This window comes from Lynx canadensis, chromosome A1, assembly GCF_007474595.2.
Source record: "Lynx canadensis isolate LIC74 chromosome A1, mLynCan4.pri.v2, whole genome shotgun sequence".
NCBI classification, from domain to species: domain Eukaryota; kingdom Metazoa; phylum Chordata; class Mammalia; order Carnivora; family Felidae; genus Lynx; species Lynx canadensis.
Window position 1 is genome coordinate 161,115,469 of NC_044303.2, and position 19,508 is coordinate 161,134,976.

The following is a 19,508-nucleotide window of genomic DNA, read 5'->3' on the forward strand; positions in this document are numbered from 1 at the left end:
ACAAAGAATTGTGGTATCCCAGACATTCCTTACAAAAAAAAAATGTCAAATTCTACTAATCCTAAAACTGCATGGAGCTTGGAGAATGGTGAGAAATTTCTAAATGGCCAGAAGAAATCTGTTGGACAGATATAGCTTTAAAAATGTATAATTTACAATATTTCTATTTTTAGCAAGATTTAAGTAACAGCAAAGAAATCAACTTCTCTCAAACTTTTAACCAGGTCTAATTTTTAGCTGGTATGAAGCTGTTTATTTCTTCTGCTTATGAGGAATTGCAGTAAGATAGACACAAACTGCTACAATTATTTCTTTTTTTATGTAAATAAAAATTACAATACTTGTCACCCTGGGTGGGAGCTGTATTCCAAGAAAATATTTAGTGAATGCACTTTCTCTTTGGCCATGGCAGTAAAAGGCATGTTGGCAGAGGGCATGGTTTCTGTATTTGATCATATACTTCACAAAAGAAACTATTTGCTTTCATTAACTTAGAGTTTCCACAATGGAATTTATATAATCCTTGTTTTTAATGAAAAAAAAAATGTTACCCTGTATTCCACACTGAGGTGATAGGTTCAGCAATAATAGTTGCTGTGTAAAGTGCTAAGTCCTTTCCTATGTTTGTTTCTTTCTAACACCAGGTTATGCCGTCTAGTTAAAATTTTACTAAGGCTGTAATTCAATAAGTCTTGTTTGTTAACAAGACTATGTTAATTGTATCCATTGTTGTATGTGTATGTGAGAGAGAGGACGTATTTTCTCTCACGAATGTACTTTTACATAAGAAAAGATTAAAACCCCTTTTCTTAAAAATATTCAACTAAACATTTTCTTTAAAAAGTAAAAAAAAAAAAGGTAAAATAAATAAAAAGTATACAACCCAAATTCCAGTTCTCTGTGTTGAAAACTTTGAATTGAATCATGTAGTGTGCAATATTGAGGACTATCTAAAATTATAGATGTGTTGTACTGCTGATTCTGAGTAAACCCAGTGCAAATTATTCAACTTTTAATTTTCTAATTCTTTGAAATAAGTTTTGGCTTGCATACATCAAGGTATGTTATATAGAGCAATTATGTATATTCCATTAAGAAAGACATATCAAGGAGTGTCTGGGTCACTCAGTTAAGCATCCAACTCTTGGTGTCCACTCGAGTCATCATCTCATGGTTTGTGAGTTTAAGCCCCACATTGGGCTCTGTGCTGACAGTTTGGAGCCTGCTTGGGATTCTCTCCCTTTCTCTCCCTCTCTCTCTGAAAATAAATAAACAAACTTAAAAAATAATGGGGCACCTGGGTGGCTCAGTCGGTTAAGCGTCCAACTCTTGATTTTGGCTCAGGTCATGAACTCACAGTTTGTGAGTTTGAGTCCTGCATTGGGCTCTGTGATGACAGTGTGGAACCTGCTAGGGATTCTCTGTTTCCCTCTCTCTCTGCCCCTCCCATGCTCATGCTCTCTCTCTCCCTCTCAAAATAAATAAACATAAAAAAAAAAAAAAGGAAGACCTATCCAAACTAAGCTTGTATTAAGTTCCCAGGACCAACATTAGCATCCTGAGGATGTGTTAGAAATGCAGAACACTGGGCACCACCCCCAAAGTACTTAATCAATATCAGCTTTTTAACAAGATCTCCAGGTGAGTCATTGTACATTAAGTTTAAGAAGCACTATTGTAACTGCACCATTATTAAATAACAGTGTGGAGCAGAAAGTTAAAATTCCTGATGAAATGCACAAACCTTTTACCTGTCTATTACTGATACATCAAAGTTTCAAAGAACTTCTAGGATAATCCTTTGGTACATGAAAGAATTTATAAAGTCTATGATGGCAGAATAGTATTTTGAGACAGTAAACTATTTCTATTTTTTCACTGTTTTATTCCTGTAGTTTTTCCTTTCCCATAACTCCCCTTCAAACAGCAAATAGACACTATGTTCACTTGCCTTACCGGAGCGATATGGTGTGGTACAAAGCAGAAATTGTATGAATGATCATGGTTTCCCAAAGGCAAAGCCCTTAGACAAGAGGTTTCAAAATTATGCTCTTCAGATTAAAAGCATACCACAGATGTGTTTTGTTAGTAAAGCACTTGTTTATTTTAGTTTTTAATGCAGAAGTATGTGGTCAAAAGGATTCTTTTCTTCTTGCCTCCATTGCCAAGAAGAGGGTTGGGAGCTCCTTAAAAAGTCAAGGCTAAACTTCCCTATTAAACTAGTGGATGTAACAAAAATGAAGATTAAGTTCTTAAAAAAATCAATACCCAATGCTCATATAGCACTTATTATGTGCAAGGGATTGTTCTAAGTAGGCCTCTTTGAGGGAGTTAGCCACACAAATGTCTGGGGAAAGGTGTTCTAAATGTAGGAAACAGCTACTATGCAGTCTCCAACATGGCAGCATGCCCATTCAGTGCTAGTCAAGTAGGCTTGTGTGGCTACACCAGAGTAATACAAGAAGAAAGCAAAAGAAAACTGGATCAGAGAGGTCACAGGGACCTTCACTGGTTTAGGCCATTGGAGAACCATGTCTAAGAACCATGTCTTACCTGAGTAAGGCAGGACATATTTCAGGGCTAACTCTTTGCTCTTCATAGTGTTTGTTCCGTACTTTATTTTTTTATTTTTGTTTTTCCAATATATGAAGTTTATTTTAAAATTGGTTTCCATACAACACCCAGTGCTCATCTCAAAAGGTGCCCTCCTCAATACCCATCACCCACCCTCTCATCCCTCCCACCCCCCATCAACCCTCAGTTTGTTCTCAGTTTTTAACAGTCTCTTATGCTTTGGCTCTCTGCCTCTCTAACCTCTTTTTTTTTTCCTTCCCCTCCCCCATGGGTTTCTGTTGTTTCTCAGGATCCACATAAGAGTGAAACCATATGATATCTGTCCTGATCTGTATGGCTTATTTCACTTAGCATAACACTCTCCAGTTCCATCCATGTTGCTACAAAGGGCCATATTTCATTCTTTCTCATTGCCACATAGTACTCCATTGTGTATATAAACCACAATTTCTTTATCCATTCATCAGTTGATGGACATTTAGGCTCTTTCCATAATTTGGCTATTGTTGAGAGTGCTGCTATAAACATTGGGGTACAAGTGCCCCTATGCATCAGTACTCCTATATCCCTTGGGTAAATTCCTAGCAGTGCTATTGCTGGGTCATAGGGTAGGTCTATTTTTAATTTTTTGAGGAACCTCCACACTGTTTTCCAGAGTGGCTGCACCAATTTGCATTCCCACTAACAGTGCAAGAAGGTTCCCATTCCTCCACATCCTCTCCAGCATCTATAGTCTCCTGATTTGTTCGTTTTGGCCACTCTGACTGGCATGAGGTGATATCTGAGTGTGGTTTTGATTTCTTTTCCCTGGTGAGGAGCGACGTTGAGCATCTTTTCATGTGCCTGTTGGCCATCCGGATATCTTCTTTAGAGAAGTGTCTATTCATGTTTTCTGCCCATTTCTTCACTGGCTTATTTGTTTTTCGGGTGTGGAGTTTGGTGAGCTCTTTATAGATTTTAGATACTAGCCCTTTGTCTGATATGTCATTTGCAAATATCTTTTCCCATTCCGTTGGTTGCCTTTTAGTTTTGTTGGTTGTTTCCTTTGCTGTGCAGAAGCTTTTTATCTTCATAAGGTCCCAGTAGTTCATTTTTGCTTTTAATTCCCTTGCCTTTGGGGATGTGTCGAGTAAGACATTGCTACGGCTGAGGTCAGAGAGGTCTTTTCCTGCTTTCTTCTCTAGGGTTTTGATGGTTTGCTGTCTCACATTCAGGTCCTTTATCCATTTTGAGTTTATTTTTGTGAATGGTATGAGAAAGTGGTCTAGTTTCAATCTTCTGCATGTTGCTGTCCAGTTCTCCCAGCACCATTTGTTAAAGAGACTGTCTTTTTTCCATTGGATGTTCTTTCCTGCTTTGTCAAAGATGAATTGGCCATAGTTTTGTGGGTCCAATTCTGGAGTCTCTATTCTATTCCATTGGTCTCTGTGTCTGTTTTTGTGCCAATACCATGCTGGCTTGATGATGACAGCTTTGTAGTAGAGGCTAAAGTCTGGGACTGTGATGACTCCCGCTTTGGTCTTCTTCTTCATTATTACTTTGGCTATCTGGGGTCTTTTGTGGTTCCATACAAATTTTAGGATTGCTTGTTCTAGCTTCAAGAAGAATGCTGGTGCACATGTGATTGGGATTGTATTGAATGTGTAGATAGCTTTGGGTAGTATTGACATTTGACAATATTTATTCTTCCAATCCATGAACACGGAATGTTTTTCCATTTCTTTATATCTTCTTCAATTTCCTTCATAAGCTTTCTATAGTTTTCAGCATACAGATCTTTTACATCTTTGGTTAGATTTATCCCTAGGTATTTTATGCTTCTTGGTGCAATTGTGAATGGGATCAGTTTCTTTGTCTTTCTCTTGCTTCATTATTAGTGTATAAGAATGCAACTGATTTGTGTACATTGATTTTGTATCCTGCACCTTTGCTAAATTCATGTATCAGTTCTAGCACACTTCTGGTGGAGTCTATCGGATTTTCCATGTATAATTTCATGTCATCTGCAAAAAGTGAAAGCTTAACTTCATCTTTGCCAATTTTGATGCCTTTGATTTCCTTTTGTTGTCTGATTGCTGATGCTAGCACTTCCAACACTATGTTAAACAACAGCGGTGAGAGTGGACATCCCTGTCGTGTTCCTGATCTCAGGGAAAAAGCTCTCAGTTTTTCCCCATTGAGGATGATGTTAGCTGTGGGCTTTTCATAAATGGCTTTTATGATCTTTAAGTATGTTCCTTCTATCCCGACTTTCTCGAGGGTTTTTATTAAGAAAGGTTGTTGCATTTTGTCAAAGGCCTTTTCTGCATCGATTGACAGGATCATATGGTTCTTCTCTTTTCTTTTATTAATGTGATGTATCACGTTGATTGATTTGCGAATATTGAACCAGCCCTGCGTCCCAGGAATGAATCCCACTTGATCATGGTGAATAATTCTTTTTATATGCTGTTGAATTTGATTTGCTAGTATCTTATTGAGAATTTTTGCATCCATGTTCATCAGATATATTGGCCTGTAGTTCTCTTTTTTTATTGGGTCTCTGTCTGGTTTAGGAATCAAAGTAATACTGCCTCTTTGCCCTTCCTACCCTCTTCCGTGGGCCTCTCATCTGCGCTTGGCTCCGGAGACTCCGTTCTGCTAGTCTTCTGGTGGTTTTCTGGGTTATTTAGGCAGGTGTAGGTGGAATCTAAGTGATCAGCCGGATGCGCGTGAGCCCAGTGTCCTACGCTGCCATCTTCCCAGGATCCCCTGTTCCGTACTTTATTTAATTCTTAGCTCTAAATTTCTCCTCTTCAGAGAGACCTCCCCGATGACCAAATCCAACGTGCTTCACCTCGTATTCTCTAACTACTTATCTTGCTTTGAATTTTTATATGTTTATTACTAACTAAAATTGCTTTATGTATTTACTTTTCATCTGTGAAATCAGATCGATTTCATTTGTTGGAATGAAAAAGCCAACAGAACATGACTTTGGTCTTGCTTATTTCTCTATCTCTCAGGGTAGGACAGTGTCTGGCTTATGATAAGCTAAATAGATTGTTGTGTTTAAAAGGCAAATAATGAATGTATATTTGTATTTTATAAAAGAACATTGAACTGCTGAGAATCATCCTTGGAAAGGTAAGAAAATTGGGCTCACACAAGTTTAGTTTGTGCATGGATGGAATATTGGAGAGTGGGGGATGTTTTAAAGAGAATGATATAATGATTAACCTTATGCATTAGATTAGTCAGGTTCTGCAGAGAAACAGAACAATAGGACATTTTATACATATACACACACATACACATACACATACATTATCTCCTCCTACAGAGATATAGAGAGATAGATAGAGATAGAGAGAGAGAGAGAGAGAGAGAGAGAGAGAGAGAGATGTATGTATGGAGGATTGGCTCATATGATTATGGAGGCTGAATGTGAGCTAAAGAACCAGAAAAATGAATAATGCAGTTGTAGTCTGAGTCAAAATACCTGACAGCCAAGATCACCTGTCAGAAAAAGACCAGTGTTCCAGCTCAGCAGTCAGGCTAAGAGACTAAATTCTCCCTTTGCCACTTTTTTTGTTTTTCAATATTCAGACCCTAAATGGACTAAATGATGCTCACTTATATTGGAGAGGGTCATATGCTTTTGTAATCTATTGATACCAATAGTAATCTCATCTGGAAACACTCTCACAGACATAACCAGAAATAATGGTAATCCAAATATAGGAGCACCTCCTGCCCCAGTCATTGGCATATCATATTCGCCATCACAGCATGGAATTTAAACTAGCCATGAAAACAAGTGAAGGTAAGAACATGGTGACATGGTGAAAACTTATGAAAGTCCATAGATTTGGAGTTTTGAGATCAAAGTATTGACTGAAGAAATACTACTAGATGAGGAAAGCAGGGTGCTTGGTGGCGCTATTTAGGGAATGAGAAGTTAAGAAATCAGAGGCAGCCCAGTTGTCGGTAATGTAGTTTTCGGGCTTGTGTGGCTGAAGTTGCAAAATTTTGGAGATGATGAGTTCAAAGGTCCAAAAGTTTAGGGTGTTATTTGAGTCATTCTGATGCTTAAGCTCCCAAAGAGTAATGATGGAGAGGAGGACAGTGAGTCATGCGTAAGTTCCGTATGAATGGGGAGGGGGCTGGTGCTGTGATCATATCCAAGCTAAAATTTCGCTATGATATATCATCATTCCTCTTATGAAATTCCTTTAAGTCCTCCTATTTCTAAAACAGGTCTATTAAATTAATGAATTAATTTTGTGTTGTGAAGATCTTCTTGATACAGCCTTTCCTTCTTCACCATTATCTCCTACAGTTTCACCCAACTCACCTTACGTGGAGGTGATAGTGATCTCCTGTTATGTGCTATTGCACATAGTATTTTCTCTGCATTGAGTGCACTTATTGTTTATTATTTTTCTGCCCTGTAAACCCTAATTATTAAGAGATTAGTGATTTCCTCTTCTGTGAAGACTTCTTTGTTGTTGCTAGAGGTAATTTCTCCATTATGTGGCCTACTTTTGTGGCTTATTGATTTTTCACTTATTTTATTTATCATGCATATTGTCATAATTTGTCTTTCTCCCAGGTAAGACAGTAATGTTGAGGATGTTTCATTCTAGTGTTGATACATCACATGCCCTCAATAAAGATTTCTTTGCTGAATCAGCTAATAATGATTAAATTAACAGGCTTATTAGGCGATTTATGAGTTATTGCTAAAGAAGAATTTTTTTATTTCAGTATGGCCTAAAGGCAGTAGAAATCCTACTGTAAGTTTGCTATTGAGAAAAGTTTTGTTCCTTATTGCTGTCTAGAATGATGAATGCTTTTTAAATTTTTTTAGTGTTTATTTTTTGAGAGAGAGAGATGGAGTACAAGCAGGGGAGGAGCAGAGAGAGGGAGACACAGAATCTGAAGCAGGCTCCAGGCTCTGAGCTGAGCTGTTAGCACAGAGCCCGATGCAGGGCCTTGAACTCACAGAAGGTGAGATCATGACCTGAGCCAAAGTGTGACGCTTAACCGACTGAGCCACTCAGGTGCCCCTAGAACGATAAACATTTTGACATTTCCTTGTAATATGTTGTAATGATGTGTAAATATAGGCCGTGACCACAAAATTTATCTTCCTGTTTTTCCTCACTTCTTCTAACCAGAATTATTGCTCAAACTCTAGTATTTCTTGGAACATAATAGTTTCATAGAATGGAAATAAATCAGATCAAGGATAAGGGGTAATAGTAATAAACTCTTTGCAACTGTTTAGCAGGTTAGCAAAAAAGTTGCTTGATAAGCTAGGTATGCCAGTAAAAAGCATTATCATGAAGGTATTCCTTTAAAAATTTATTAAATATTAACACATACAGATTTTAGGGTAGAAATTAATATGATTATTGAAAAGATTATTATGTTTTACAAAGGAGCTGCTTAAAGTGATTAGTTTATATTTCATTAGTATCTCTTTTTTGATACTGGATAGAATAAGCAGATGGAAAATATGCTTCTAGAATGTCTTTGGAATTATGGCTATGGGTTTCTTAAATATGTTAGAAAGACTGCTGGCAGATGTGCATGAAAACAAAGAAATCTTTGTGTAACAACAACAACAACAACAACAACAACAACAACAACAACAACAACAAAAAGTCCGTAGATTTTAAACTATGTTAAGGTACTCAGGCAAGTAAGGCATGTTTTGAATAGGATAACTGGTAGCATTGTCAATAAAATCACCTTGCTCAGCATACTTAAGCCATATTTTTGGTGGAGAAAATCCCATTGTTTTGTCAAGATATGAGAAAGTAATGGCATTTGCTCTTTCTTATATGTCTGTTTTACTGAACTAGTTTTCAACCTGTCAGGCATCTAAGAAGAAACAAGGATTTTTTCTATGTCTAGCTAACTGAAAACAAAACAAGTTTGCTTTTTTTTCTAGTTATAAATATTAGATTTGTCTTTTATTCTTTATTTATTTAAAAGTTTTTTTTTTTTAATTATTCTAGAGACAGAGAGCAAGTAGAGGAGGGGAGCAGAAGCAGAGAGAGAGAGAGAGAGAGAGAGAGAGAGAGAGAGAGAGAGAGGGGAAGAAAACAAATCTCAAGCATGCTAACTTGGAGCCCGACATGGGCTCAATCCCACAACCCTGGGATCATGACCTGAACCAAAATCAAGAGGAGGATGCTCAATCGTGAGTCACCCAGGTGCCCCCAGATTTTCCTTTTCTTCTTAAGAGAAGTGTTGCTCAGATTTCTTGGGAAAATTTGGTTTTGAGTTGGGGCTACTGAAAGGTGACACTTGGTGCAAAAAAGTAGGATACCATTTTCTTCGGATTTATCTCTGCAGTTCAATGACTGAAGAAACACAGGCATTTGCAATTGGCTAAAAAGAATTCTCTTTAAAATTTTTTTAATTCTGGGAATGATCAACAACAATGAAAAAGTTTCACTCACCATATAGCTCATTTCTTATTCATCAAGATTGAGCATTTGGGTGTTCAATTCACTTTGTAAGAGTGAATAAAAATTAAGAAACTAAAGAAAGTACACTTAAAATTTTTTTTTAAATGTTTATTTATTTTTGAGAGTGAGTGAGACAGAGCATCAGGGGAGGAGCAGAGAGAGACACACACACAGAATCTGAAGCAGGCTCCAGGTTCTGAGCTGTCAGCACAGAGCCTGATATGGGACTTGAACCCACAACCGTGAGATCATGATCTGAGATGAAATCAAAAGTAGGACACTTAACCAACTGAGCCACCTAGGCACCCCAAGAAAGTACAATTTAAGAAGAATAGGGAAATAGAACTTTAAGGCCATCAGTACTTTTTCCCTCAAATTTAATGTCCTGAATAGATGATAAAAACATTAATCTTTTGTTTCTTATAGTCCAGGTATATCATTTTATGCTAAATTTTATCTTTTCATACTACCTTATCATTTTACTCTATCTCATAAAATTAATAATAATTAACAAAAATAAATTGAAATTATAATAACTTAAGCTTTTGATGCTTAAAAACAGGGGAGATCAGAGTGATCAGGGAAAGCCTATTAAAATTAGCAGGGGCTGTTCTAGAAGGAGACTGGGCCCACTACGGTGAAATTCAGTATAAATAAGCCTTTGTTGGGGAACCTAGAAATTTTATTTCACTTCACCTAAATCTGCTAGAATGCCCAGAGTAAGACTTTTTATGCCTTTTTATATGCCTGATAGGGTCTGCATGTGATAGATGCTATCTTGAGTCATCATTGTCACATGACTCATCTTTTGAAATAAAATGGATGCACTTCATCTCATTAAAAAACATGTTATTTGAATGCATATTGTGGAGTTTCTTATGCTTTTAAAAGTGATACTATAATGTTGCTAGAATCCTAGCATTAACATTTTTAAATGACAGTGCTACAGGTGGTAGCGGTATTTTGACTTACTTGGAAATCGGCTTTTGAGGAGGGAGTTTACTTTTACCTAATGAAGTTATAGGTATAAAATTGAGCACAAGTGGGATAAATGTTGGTTCAGTTTTCTCTTTTTAAAACACTCCTTGGATTCTGGAGCACTGTGTTGACATTGTTTCTATTTGCCTTACCAGCATCTCTTCCATTGGGAGCCCTTCTTTCTTTGGTACTCCAGTGTGGTTGGTCTTTTTCTTTTCTTTTCTTTTCTTTTCTTTTCTTTTCTTTTCTTTTCTTTTCTTTTCTTTTCTTTTCTTTTCTTTTCTTTCTTTCTTTCTTTCTTTCTTTCTTTCCTTCCTTCCTTCCTTCCTTCCTTCCTTCCTTCCTTCCTTCTTTCTTTTTACTTATTTTTTAGAGAGACAGAGAAGGTGTGAACAGGGGAGAAGCAGAGAGAGAGGGAGAGAGAGAATCCCAAGCGGTTTCTGTGCTGTCACCACAGAGCCCAATGCAGGGCTCAAACTCATGAAACCATGAGATCATGACCTGAGCTGAAACCAAGAGTTGGATGCTTAACCGACTGAGCCACCCAGAAGCCCCTACTCCAGTGTGGTTTTTCAGTCTATTACCTACTGCTCTCTCACCCTCCTCAAAGGATGAGGGCTGGCTTGTAGTTCCAGTTGGCCATTCACAGGCAGCAATCTAAAGGGACAGTCTATAAATATCTGCCACCGTATTTGCTCTGGTTCCTGGTTTCTGTGGCCTTGTGTTTCACCTCTTCTGTGATTCCATGAGTTAGTCTGTTCTCAAACAAACAACCCATCAGTCCCTCTAGTTTTTAAATGTTCTTACCATTGGAAAATTTTGAAGGTCTGGATACCCAAAGGAGGTGGCTGCTGATAGAGAGGAAGGCCAGGCCTTAGAAAAGGGTGAGTAGTTGTCTATGATGCAGAGGCTCACATATAACTTTGCTGAAGGCTCTTCTAAGTCATTTTGGGACTAACTGACTAGCTGTCTGGGTTGCTAGTGCCCAGTTTATAGAGCCATTATGACATCTTGCCTCACATGTTTATGGGAAGGATATTAAAACAGGTGGCCTGTCATGGGGAGATTTTTTTACCCAAATATCTAAATTTAGCTATCAACAGTTATTTGTATGTGTTGAATAAGGAAATCTCCAAGGTATAAACTTTATAGTTTTCCAGATACAATCTAAAACTCTTGTCAGCTTTGTCCTCAATATATGATAAGTGAGGATTTAGAAATCAAATATCTAGCAGAAAAAAAGCAGATTTCATGTGTCCCAACTCTGTCTATTGCTTCTTGTATAAAAATCAGTTAAATATGACCTCTTTCTGTGGCTTTTATCCTGAGCTTTTGGCTGCAAAGGCAAGAATTGTTTATAGGCCAGTTAGTGTAATCTCAATATTGATTCCTACCTCTTAAGGCTTCTTCAAAGCTTTTGTCAAAACACTCACACAAGAATCAGAGTGGGCAGAAATTGATTTTGGAGAGCAAATCTTTCTTTTGAGTACACATTACAAAAAAAGAAAAAAAAACTGTGACCTAACCATTCTCCTTTTTCACATTTTCTAGTGCAGTTTATTTTAGCTTTTAGATGCCTTCCTGTTTTGGTAAATAATAAGGTAAACATCTTTTTATATGTCAACCTGGTGGATGTTGGGAAGAAGTTAGAGGGAGAAGGTAGCTACATATAAGCTGCTGTTGAGGATAATACACTCAAGCTTGACTGGTCTAGACATGACTTGCCTCCTATCAGCTGGAGTGCTGACACAGGAAACTGCAATAAAGCAGCTATAGAACAGAAGTCTTAAATTTGGCATTCTTTGGTCGAGATAAATAAACTCCTATGAGACGTACTGGTTTTTCTCTCCACTAACATTTGTTGGCCCAAGAGAATTATAAATCCATCCATTGTATTTTTTGCCAAACCTCCTTCAAAAGAAGTGAAGCTAAAGACTCTGGACTCAGTAAGGCAAGTAGGCAAGGCATGCGAGCTGTGAGACTGGCAGGTGAGTTTTAAGACAGGGAGCCTAGAATAATCCAGAAGCCCATGTTGGAGGTTCAATTCAGATTGAAAGCACAGTGGATAGAGACAACGAAGTATCTGTCTGAATGTTATGAGCCCTGCAGTATATCTCAGGATAAGAGGATGGATAATGGAGGCATAATCAACATAAAACTAGTTAAGAATGGGATATAGGAGGCAGAGACTCGCCAGATGCCTTGATGTATTGGAGCATATGTATGGTGGTTTTAGCAGGGACCTGTGCATTTACCTTTGGTTGAAGATGGAGCTGATAAGGACCTGTTTTTACATCTCCCATAAGTCTAGGTCTTCATCATTTTAACCATTAGAGTAATATATTCAGGAGCATTCTTGAATTAGCAGTTAGATTGCCATTACCATTGATTCCTCCAGGCAAAAACCCTACATAGTAGACCAGGTGGTGGGTTTGATCCTGAACTCTGATGAGCTCTGAAGCTTCCTTATAACATAATCCAGGTTCCATTGCAGAAAATTAGTGCAGGTCTCTCAGATACAGGAAGAAAATAAGTTCTTAGTGATTTGAACATAGTAGAGAGGAATGAATAAAATATGAATGTGTGGGTGGGTTTACATTAATAGTGGCAATTAGAAACATAAATTTACCAGACTGATGACTTGTGCCATTTTTGAGGGCTTTATGCACTTAACCCCTAGCTTCTAGCATGAGTGAGGGATACATAAGTACTGGAACTATATACTGCTTGTTATTTATATATATTCTGCCTGGATTTGACATGTTCATGGATCTCCACTTCCTCTAGCAGTGACCCTTGAAGTCATCTATGTGTGGTCTGTGTCTGATGTTTAGAACTTCAGCCATAACATTGAGTAAGATGGGTAGGACAAGGAGTTAGTGAGGATGGGATTCATAGTTTCTTCTAAAAAAACACTGTGAGTGTAGATAAGCAACATTAATTGTGTCATAATATTGTATGTAAAAAAGCCATATCATCAGTCAAACATAGAAACTATGCCCACCTATAAAGAATTCCTGCTTGAGAAGTAATATTCTGCAAGGAGTACTGTTTATCTCATTTTCATCTTTTTTGGGAAACCGAAACATGATGGTAATATTTTGTTATGAATACCAGATCCGGGGGTGCCTGGGTAGCTCAGTTGGTTAAGCATCCGACTTCAGCTTAGGTCATGATCTCGCAGTTCATGGGTTTGAGCCCCAAGTCGGGCTGTGGGCTGACAGCTCAAAGCCTGGAACCTGCTTCAGATTCTATGTCTCCCTCTCTCTCTGCCTTTCCCCCTCTCACGCTCTGTCTCTGTCAAAAATAAATATTAAAAAAAATTTAAAGAGTGCCAGATCTGTCATGGGTAGACATTTTTTATGGAAACACATAGATATATTGGATATAGCAATCAAATTTCTTTTAGACTCACAGACCTTATATGTCAGAAAAAAGAATTTAAATATAATAATATATATAAAAATTAATATCAATAAAAATAAATAATATAAATATATAATAATATAAATAATATAAATAAATATAAATACTGGGGCGCCTGGGTGGTGCAGTCGGTTAAGCGTCCGACTTCAGCCAGGTCACAATCTCGCGGTCCGTGAGTTCAAGCCCCGCGTCAGGCTCTGGGCTGATGGCTCAGAGCCTGGAGCCTGTTTCCGATTCTGTGTCTCCCTCTCTCTCTGCCCCTCCCCCGTTCATGCTCTGTCTCTCTCTGTCCCAAAAATAAATAAACGTTGAAAAAAAATTAAAAAAAAATAAATACTAATATCTTTCTTAGTATAATTATAAATATATTTGGTTATCAATTCTAGATGTTATATTATGAATATATGTGTACTTTATTTCTTCTTTAACAAAAAAATGGTGAGGGAATTTAGCCCTTACAATGAAGGTTTTAATTCCTCTTTCCTTGGGCTTTAATGACTTCCTGTGTGACTCATGGTTTCACCCCACCTAATGTGATAGGGAAGGTCATTTGGAATAGAAGATGCATACTTACTGTGTGTCTTAGTATGGAAGGTATCAGGAACCTGAGTAAAAAGAAAAAAAAACAGCCACAATCCCTGCCCTCACAGAGTTTGAAATTTAATTTGGAAACAAAAGATATTATTCAAATCATCTTTTAAACAAATGGGAATTACTACAGTAAATAACATGGAAAAGAGTCATGGGAGTCACAAAGAGGATGACTTGGCTTTAGGTAAGGAATTTCGGGGGAGGCTTCCCTGAGGTGATGGTCCATTGCACTCTAGTGTGAACAAAGATTCTTAGGAAGATGTGAATATTCCAGGCTGTGGGGATGAATTGTCTGTGTGGCAGTGAACAAAGACGAAGCAGTTGAAGTGGGATCAGCAAGGCAGAGCATGATGTGAAGTGAGAGTGAGGTTGTTGATAGGTAAGAACAAAACCATGCTGGACCTTGGGACCATGACAAAGAACCTTGCCTTTATTCTAAGAATATTGAGTATCCATCCAAAAATTCAAAAGCAGAGAGGTGGAATAATCAGATGTTTCTTTTGAAAAGATGGCTCTAGCCTCAAGGTGGTGAATTGAAGGGAAGTGGAGGCCAAACTTGTCTTTTTCTGGAAGAAGAAATATCATAGCTTTTGGATTTGCAACTGGTAAAAGTTTGCCTTCAGCACATTGTTTATTTGAAGATGTCTCTCCTTTAGTAGTACTCTCTGCAAAATGTGTAATCCTAGGCACTCATTAAAGGAAAATGTTCTGTGTTTTTGTGATGCTGTGGCTTCTAACCTGAGCATTCTTACCTATATCTGTGTTCTCTGTTGTCATAAGCTCTGTGCTCCCTATCATGGCCCAAACAAAATACAACAGACTTTTTTTTTTTCTTCTACTTGAGCTCTTATAAAATAAACCATAACATAAGGGTTTTGAGGGGACATGTCTTGGAAACTTATTCCTGACATTTGGGACAAATCTCCTACCCAGTTGTTTAAACTAGATCCTGCCAATTCCCTCTCTAGAATCATGTGTTTTGAAAATTAATTCGTGAACCAATTTCATTAAAACCTGGAACTGTTTTTTTTTTTTTTTTTTTTTTTTTCATATGGGAGCCTGCTTTTCAAACTGAAGTAACAGTTTGCATACCAGGTTGGACTATAAGTTTTAAGGGAACAGAAAAGAAAGGAAAAAAAAAATGTTTTCAAAAGCCATTAGAAAGCTATTATGTGTTTGACAGCTGGTATTGTCTCACCTTAACCTCACAATTAGATGAGGAAGTATTATTAACATCCCGAATACTGTAGCTAAGAAAATGGATTTATTATTTTATAAATTTACATATGTAATTCTTGTTATAGACTAATGCCTTCCAGCTTCTCTATAAAATCTAGGGGGTGCATCTTTCTTTCTTTAGCTGTAACAATGAGGTTAGATAGTAACCTTTTATCCCTTGTAGAACAAGGCTGGTGAGTCTCCTTACTCCCAGACATTAGTGATAGCATAACTAGGGAAAGGGCCTGAGGCAGGATAGGTGTAGACTGAGAGGTAGGGAAACATTTTTCAGGAGATGAGATCCATCACTCACCCTACGACTACCACCTCTGCCATCACCACCATCACTGTCTCTCAAAATAGCACTATAACTGCCCTCATTATTGCAACTTACCACTTACTTTTGCTGGTATTCTTAACATAGTTATCAGTATAGCTATCATCAAAACACCACCACTGTTGCTACTGCCTTATTTTTATCTAAGCTATCCTGCCAGTGGAGCCACCACCGTGTCTGCTATTTATCATCACCCTCATCACCTTGATGACACTTCATGTAGCTAAGTCAGCTCTTCATTTCTTTTTATACATGTGACTGGATTTATCCACAAGGGATTCTGATCACAGTTTTAAATTCTCTGCAGCTTACTCCCAGCCTCTTAGAGAAGAATACCAAGTCTATGAAAAGCTATAGACAGGTTTCTAGAAAAAAAGCACTTGACCGCAGGAAGGATAAAGAGGTACATGTTAAAAGAGATAATATGAACTGAAGAAGAACAGGCTACTTCAGAAGAGATTAAAGATCAAGTAAGTTAATACTATCAAAAGAGACAGGTTGTAACTAGAGGGATTGAAGAAGAAATTAATGAGAGAACTTGGAGTTAATTGGGAGAGGAGAAAAGATACAGACTATAACTCTAGATTAAAAGCCCTTTATTACCACTGTAGATAAATCATTAATCACCAGATACTTGGGGGGAAAATGGAAGAATTTGCCATTTTATATTTATCTGACTACTAGGAATCCATAAGATAATCTAGATAATGCTCATTCAAAAGAAAATGTAAAAAGAAAAATAAACAGGGATAGAACTTTAAAAAAAAAAACATTGGTGGTAAGAGGCAATCTCAAATGATATTCTCTATTTATTTTGAATAATAACAATATTGGTCAAAACCTGTAAGTTTTGCTTATTGTTTCTCCCTCCTTTGGTTGTAGGAAAGATAAAAAATTATAAAGTAAGTCCTTTGGATAGATTATTTCTATTTGAAATGAAGCCTCAACAGCTCACCCTTGATTGGGAAACAAAGCAGAACCCTAGGGCATCCACATAAAAATAAGGTGGGTACTTGTTAGGCAGAGTGCACTCTGGCACGCTCCTTAAAATAAAGGAAAATACAAATTTCACACCAAATTCACAGTCCTTGCCGCTTAAACTCAAACCCCTAAGCTCAACAGGAAATCTGTCTAAACCTACAAAATGAACCTTGTGACTATAGCTTTGAGAGAGATTTTTATATAGGTTCCAGATAAATTAGAAAACCAAGTGGTTCTGTCTATAACAAAAGTAGTCAAATTAAGGTCAGGATAGAGTTTACTCTTCCAAAAAATATGTACAGTAAAAAGAAAATGCTTAGTAACCTTGAAAGTGACCTCAACAGAAAAGTAAACAACCAAACAAAAGCAATTATGGAAACAATAAAATCTAGTTTATATTTAGTTATAATCGGTAATAGTCCAAACTATACATGCAAATGCATTAAATTCTCACTGAAAATAACAAGGTTCACAAGCATGGAAAAAGCATCTGTCTATTATATGCAAGTGATACAGCAAAAACAACTTAACAGAGGAAATTTGAAAAGGATAGAGAAAACTGTGTAAGGGATATTAAAAAGAGAAGAGGAGTAGATATTTTAAATTGGAGAATTTAATTTTTTTTTTCAACGTTTATTTATTTTTGGGACAGAGAGAGACAGAGCATGAACGGGGGAGGGGCAGAGAGAGAGGGAGACACAGAATCGGAAACAGGCTCCAGGCTCGGAGCCATCAGCCCAGAGCCTGACGCGGGGCTTGAACTCACGGACCGCGAGATCGTGACCTGGCTGAAGTCGGACGCTTAACCGACTGCGCCACCCAGGCGCCCCTAAATTGGAGAATTTAAAAAGCATGAATAGAAAACAGAATACAGGATTAAAGTTGAAATTTTCAGAAAAAGGATTTAACTTATGAGCATTTACCAGTTGTTAACATAGAAAGGAGATATGTAAGTCCAGATACAAAGAGATGTATGGGAAAAATGAGAGCTATGAATCAGCCCGATTCTCATTCACTTGCAGGCAACTGTTAAGATAAGGTCTGATGAATCCTGAATTGTCAAAGAAACAGACCTCTGTTCCCATTATCCAATACTGAGTTCAAGAAAGTATTTGGATCAGGCCAAGTTGGCCTGGGGAGGCTGGGTGTGAAATATGAGATATTGTTTTAGTTTTTGTTTCTTTGGCAATTTTAAAAGCATTTTGTGTAGAGGTTACTGTTTGCCAGCATCATAGAATGCATTATACGTCTGCCTCTGAGATTAATGAGATGAACTGGCCCAGGTGAGAAGTCTGCAACACATTTATCCAGCTAAGGCTTCATGTAGAAATGCTTCATTAATGCTGGAGGGAGAGAGCTGTGCTCTCAGTAGTATCACATGACATATACTCACATGTCATCTTGCTAGGGAGGTATAGTCACCTGGAATTTCTTAGATCTGTGGCTTGATTTCTTTCCTCAGTTTTGGAAAATTCTCTGCTCTCGTCTCTTTAAATATTCCATTGGCTCGTTCTGTCTTTTTTTCTCATTCTGGGATGCCAGTACTGTGAATCTTGGAAATTCAGTCTGGATTTTTTTTTTCTGAACTATTTTCAAAATTAATAATTCAAGATTAATAATTTTCAAGATTAATAATTAACTCTTTAGCTGTATCTGATCTGCTCTTAAGCACACATGTACTAGGTTCTTAATTACATTTTCATTTCCACTTGATTTTTAGAATTTAAAAATATAGTTTTTGTCATCTGTCTAAATTCTGCATCTTATTTGTGTTCCTGAATATATTAATTTTAGCATTTATTTATTTTTTATTTAGACAACAAGCATTTGTTAACTATATACTGTCTATCAAATCCATAACAAGTGTTGGTGTTAACAAAAATGAATGAGGCTTGGTCTTTAATTGTTTTTATTTTATTTCTTTTACTTAAATCCAAGTTAGTTAATATATAGTGTAATAATGGTTTCGAGAGTAGAATTTAGTGATTCATCACTTACATATGACACCCAGTGCTCATCCCAAAGAGTGCCTTCCTTAATGCCCATCACCCATTTAGCCCACCCCCCCCACCCAACACCCCACCAGCAACCCTCAGCTTGCTCTCTGTATTTAAGTCTCTTATGGTTTGTCTCCCTAGTTATAGCAAGTTTAAAGCCTCTGTGTGATAACTCTAATGTACAGCTTACCTGTGAATCTGTTTGATCTTTTTTGTGTTGCTGCTTGAGTAATTCTTGTCCTTTTTCATAACTGCTCATTTCTTTTACTGAATAATAGACATTATAGATGGAAAAATTGTAAGAATTAATTTGAGACTCAGGATGATGTTATTCATTGGAAATAATTTACATTTGCTTTAGTCAGGTAGTGAGGCTAGGGATAGACGAATTTTAATTCAATCAGGGATTGAACCCATGGCAGCATTCAGTCCTTGTAACAGCCACATTGTTTCTTTTTCTTTTTCTTTTTTTTTTAATGTTTATTTATTTATTTTGAGAGAAAGAGTGCAAGAGTAAGCAGGGCAGGGGTAGGGAGAGAGGGAGAGAGAGAATCCAAGGAAGCCCCACACTGTCAGTGATAAAGCTCCACACAGGGCTCAATCTCATGAACCATGAGATCATGACCGGGAACCAAGATCAAGAGTGATGTTCAACCACTCAACTTACTGAGCCACCCAGGCACCCCACAGCTGTACTGCATCTGATTCATTGTTATTCTTAGAGTTTGGCCTTTCAGGATCTCTTGTATTTCAAAGAAACAAACAAATAAACAAACACCTGCTCTGGTCCCCTCTTCCCTGATAACCTTCAGACTATTTTAGGTCTCCCAGCTCTATGAGATTTTCAAAAGTTCTTCTCAGTTCTTCAGCTTCTCAGTCATCTTCAGAATAGTAAACTCTGCTAAATTTATTCGAGCGCCACCAGTCTCTGGTGTTTCCAGA